Source organism: Myodes glareolus, chromosome X (assembly GCF_982192425.1).
Source record: "Myodes glareolus chromosome X, mMyoGla1.1, whole genome shotgun sequence".
NCBI lineage: Eukaryota > Metazoa > Chordata > Mammalia > Rodentia > Cricetidae > Myodes > Myodes glareolus.
The window spans coordinates 112,732,911-112,738,386 of NC_142053.1; the positions used below are offsets into that span (position 1 = coordinate 112,732,911).

At 39.9% G+C, this 5,476-nt stretch overlaps 1 pseudogene; it reads right to left on the minus strand.

Moving 5' to 3' along the window:
• Positions 1–4,203: 4,203 nt before the first annotated feature.
• Positions 4,204–5,036, minus strand: LOC125408114 (chromobox protein homolog 1-like; annotated as a pseudogene).
• Positions 5,037–5,476: the final 440 nt, after the last annotated feature.

Below are 5,476 nucleotides of genomic sequence, written 5' to 3' on the forward strand. Positions count from 1 at the left end.
TAGGTTTTTGTAGTCCCAACTCAATTAAAAAATTAAAATTAGAGGTGACTTTGGAGTTGAAGCATGGCTCTCTCCTTTTCTAAACCCAAGCATTCTTGTTAAAGGAAAACCAAAACCTCTGTCTCTTGTCAGAGGGGGCACCTAGTATGGGACAGGAAAAAAACTATTCTATTGTCAATAATCTCATAAACCTTTGGGATTTTATAAGATTTTATTTATTATGTATATAGTGTTCTGCCTACATATATGCCTACAGGCCAGAAGATGGCACCAATCTTATTACAGATGATTGTGAACCACAATGTGGTTGCTGAGAATTGAACTCAGGACCTCTGGAAGAGCAGCCAGTACTCTTAACCTCTGAGCCACCTCTCCAGTCCTAATTTTTTTTCATGATAGGGCTTCTCTGTGGAACAGTCCTGGCTATTCTGGACCTAACTCTGTAGACCAGCCTGGCCTCAAATTCACAGAGATTCACCTGCCTCTGCCTCCAAAGTGCTGGGATTAAAAGTGTGCACCACCACCACCCAGTCAATCTCTTGGTTTCTTAAGGTATAAACTTTATCTCAAAATTGGCAACAACACTAAGCTGATAGACACTACCCAGTGATCAACTTTGGACGACAAACTTCTCGGGACAATTTTAAGGCAGTTAGCTAAGATGGTCCAGCATCATTCACTACTTCAGTCAGAACTTCAGATAAGCCTGGCACTTTCCCATCACACCAAGACTGGACAACTAGCTCCCAGGTATTGATCTTTTTCTCAGTTTTTCAGGGTCCTGTAAAGATGCTGTCATCTCCAGACAGACTATCTATGGCTTTGGAAGTTGTTTGCTCTGCACTTCCTGTTTAGGCAGGTAATATTATATTCCTCTTGGGTGCCTGGTGGGTTGAAGACTAGAAAGTTATAGTTACAGATATTCTAGGCCTGTATGCTGAATTTGGATGCCTCAACATTGCAGAAGAACCATGGGTGACTGTCCAGACAACCAAATGTCTCCATCATTTCTATGGTTTTGGAAGCTGTTTGCTCTGCACTTCTTGTCTACTCAGGTAATATTATATCCCTCTTGGGTGTCTGGTGGGTGGAAGACTAGAAATTTATAGTTACAGATTTCCTTAGTTAATTAGGCACAAAACTTTGAACTCACCAAGAAAAGATAGATAATGGAGTATTTTCTCTGAGTTTGCAAAATACAAATGAACTGGACATTCTGAATGTAATTCTTACTTGATGATTGTTCTTATTGTATATGGTATCATTTTGCTAAAGTTAATACTTTTCCTTTTTATTTAGACAATGCCTGATAATTGTTCTTATTGAATATAGTTGCATTTTGTTAAAGTTAATACCTTTCATTTTATTTAGCCAATACCTGATAATTTTATATATATAAATAATATATATAATATTATATTACTATATATAATAAAATAAAATAAATAAAAAAATATATAATATTTTATATAGTTTTGCTTTATTGGAGTTAAAACCTTCCCTTTTATTTAGACAAAAAGAGGGAAACGTTGTGGGAGATTTGTTTACATTATCGCTTTGAGACTGCCAATAGAGTAAACCAGAGTTTTCTGGTAGACTCAGAGGAAGATAGAGAGACACAGAAATAATAAGAAGGGGCTTAAAAGATGTGCACTCTTTTATTTTCTTTTTTTGGGGGGGAAGTCAAGACAGGATTTCTCTGTAGCTTTTGGTGCCTGTCCTGAAACTAGCTCATGTAGACCAGTCTGGCCTCGGACTCACAGAGATCTTCCTGCCTCTGCCTCCTGAGTGCTGGGATTAAAGGTGTGCACCACCACCACCCGGCTAAATGTGCACTCTTTTTGATCAGGAAAGGTGGAAAAAAGGATCAGGTGATCATTTCTCCATTGCTTCATGGATCAATCAGATTTATTCCCTAATATTTGACTCTAAGCTTTATTTATTAATAAAAAATTTTAAAATCCACAACAGTTTAGTCCATTATCATTTTGACAGGAATCAGGCACACATGGTGCTGGAGATGTAGATGAGAGTTTTACATCTTGATCCATAGGCAGCAGAAGAATTGTGTCTCACACTGGGCATGGCTTGAGCATATAAGACCTCAAAGCCTGCCCCCATAGTAATATACTTCCTCCAACAAGACCACACTTCATAGTAATGCCACTCCCTATGGGCCAAGCATTCAAACACATGAGTCTATTGGGTCATACCTATTAAAACCACCATACCCCCCATAATTAACTACTTGGAATTATTCGATATTATAAAATCACAAAACAGTCAAGAATAAACAATGCTAACAAATATAATATGAGCCACATGCATAATTTAAAAGTTTGTTATGTTCACATTGAAAAAGTAAAATGATGGGCTAGAGTTGGCTCAGAGGTTATGAGCACTTGCTACTCTTCCAGAGGACATGGGTTCAATTCCCAGCACCCACAATCATCTCTAACTCCAGTTGCAGAGGATCTGATTTCTTGGACACCAACTATGTACATGGTGTACATATATACATATGAAGACAAATCACTAATACACATAAAACAATAAATAAATCTTACAAAAGTAAAAAGATGTAAATAAATTGATCCCTTTAATGTGTGACTGATAGCAAATGTTAGTAATATTTTATACTATATTCTGTTTTGTATTGGATCTTCAAATTTTAATACTTATTTTGTGAGTGCAAAGCCACTTATTTGCTAATTTTTATTGTCTAAAAATTTCATACATGAATGATATGTTTTAGGCTTTTTTATAAGTCCATAGTTTAAAGAGAAAAACTGGCAGTATGGTATGAAGTCTACATTTAAGCCAAGTTTTCACATACATATGCTTAAAAAGATTTTACAATGTATTTCTATGTGCAGGTCTAGACAATACTAAAAGCTGATTTTATCTCATGATTCAAGACAGTATTTTGGATATCAGTTAATCTGAAGAGTTTTTATTCTCAAGTGAACCACTACTCCAATATGAAAGTTACTCTCCTGAGAACAGGAGACCTGTGAAGTCATTCAACCCTTAAACTGACCCAGTGGGGTTTGTGTTATCAGTAACTGAGTCTACCATGAGCAGTTTTGGGGTTCAAAACCGAGAAAAACAAACAAACAAACAACAAAAAAAGAACAGAGGTTCCAAGAGTTTCCACCCTAAGAGTACAGGCCCTCCTGTCCCACCTCCCATAGGCCCTCCTGCAATACATGAGCCAGTAGCAGGGATGGACAAACTGATATTTATAGCTTCATAATTGGAAAGATCTTTTCTCCAGTTTTAGGAATTAGCACCACTAAGGCAGAATGGTCACCTGTATATTCTCTCCAATAAAACCGTTCCTCCTCAATTTCCATCTTCAAATGGCGGCTCTGGGAACTCTGGAACGGGCTTTGTCCTTTGCGGTCCACAGTGAGCTCAGGTCAGGAACACCTTGGCTGTGGGTTTCAGTATTCACAGAGTTTTTTTAATAGTCTCTCCATCTTCATTTACGGTGCCAATGAAATTTTTTGAAAAGACAAACTATTCAAAAAACATAGAACCAATCCATTAGTTAGTTGTTCTTTCTACTGTTTCACCATTTCCTCAATTAGGCTCCAAATTTAACCAAAATGATTCTACCCATCTCCCTTCCTCGCTACCCCAATCTTCTAACCACCAATACCAGGAATAGTCAAAAACTACACACATGCTAGGCTGTAAAAATGTGATTCATACTATTGGGAAGAAAGCTGTGGGTTGTGTAGATGCTCTCTGAAGATCAGCAGTGTCTTTGCTTTCCCACATCCAAGTTCTACAGGTTGTGGCCTGCATGGAAGGCCCTCCGCTCTCTTAGCGAGGCACAGAACAGATTGCCTTGAAACACCATTCCACTGGTATGGGGATGCAAATTATACAGCTTGAAATGATGTGAAGCAGTTGATCTGCTGCAGGGCACAGAAACTATGCTGGCTCTTCAAAGGACATCTTCTCAAGCCACCTCTGTGGTGTCAAGACAAGTAGAACTCCTTCCTCCCCCATTAAAATTCACAATCAAAGGTGACAGGCTGGACCTCAAGAGGACCAATTCTTGTCTCTTCTATCACCATCCTCTGAGGGGTAGGAATGGCACATTAGCCTTTCCACATAGAAGGATATGACAACCTGTGGGCACTTGGCATTGGTTTCCTTGGCAAGGACCAGGTCAGTCTCCTCAGAGCTCTTTCATTTCATCTGGAACATGAGCTGTCCACTGGAGTCAGTAGCTCCAATAATCCGTGCAGGCTCCAGACCCCAGGCAAAGCCTCCTTACTTACTTTTCTGACTCTTTCTTCTTTGCAGACAGATGTTTCTTTGATCTGCCAGCTCTCTCTCTCTCTCTCTCTCTCTCTCTCTCTCTCTCTCTCTCTCTTCCTCTCTCTCTCTCTCTCTCTCTCTCTCATACACACACACACACACACACACACACACACAGCACAGAGACTTATTAATTATAAAACCTTGGCCTATAGCTTAGGCTTGTCCCACTAGCACCTAACCCATTTCTATTTATCTTAGTTGTTGCCACAAGACTAATGACTTTTACTGCTCCTCCTGCAGGACTTTCTCCCTCTGTGTCCAGCTGGCAATTCGACTTTTTTTCTTCCATGAGACCTCTTTGTCCCCAAATGTCCCACCTAACCTCTTCCTAGCTAATAGCCACTGAGCTCTGTATTAAATCAACCACAGTGGCATACGTTCACAGAGTAGGAATATTCCGCAGCACGTCTTTGGTTTGCTTTCCTCGCCCTTATCTTCAGAATGAGAATCATCTTTGTACTTGCCTCCCTCTGAGTTTTCTGTCTCGTGAGCTGTTTTCTGTGACTGTAAGAAACTCAGATGAGTTCAGAGCAATCTGGGTTCTCTTCTGGTTCCCATGTGTTATCCTCATCTGGTAGACACTTCCATTTTAGAAAATATCCCCCTTTGCCTTTGACAACTCACCAATCAAGAACTTTTTCCACCATCTCTTCCTCTTCTAGCACATCCTCCACATTCTTCCTGTTTTCTTTCCCCATATTACTCATCAGCTTTCTAATGTAAAGAGTGATACTGCTCATAACAGTACCAAAGTGTCCAAGGGGAATAGGTGCCGTGCTATTCACATATTGAGTCACACAGCCCAAGGGATTAGCCCCCAAAGAAGAGAGGTTTAAAAAAAAAATCTATGTGGCTGCAGTAGCACCTAGCTGAAGCAGCACACTGCAGGCATGGCTGAAGGCCAGCCAAACAAGAGAGCCTCCCTGCAAAATATGTATTAATGAACTCCACTCTCAATCCTTCCTATACAATTACTCCCTAACCACAACTCTCCCATCCCAATTTCATGTGTTCTTTCATGTGTATGCTCTTGAGTTAATGTACACCCTGTGTATGTAGAGGTTTGCGGAGTCCAGAGGGCATCAGAACCAGAGCGACAAGCAGTTGAGATATGCCTGGTATCAGTGCTGGGAACCAC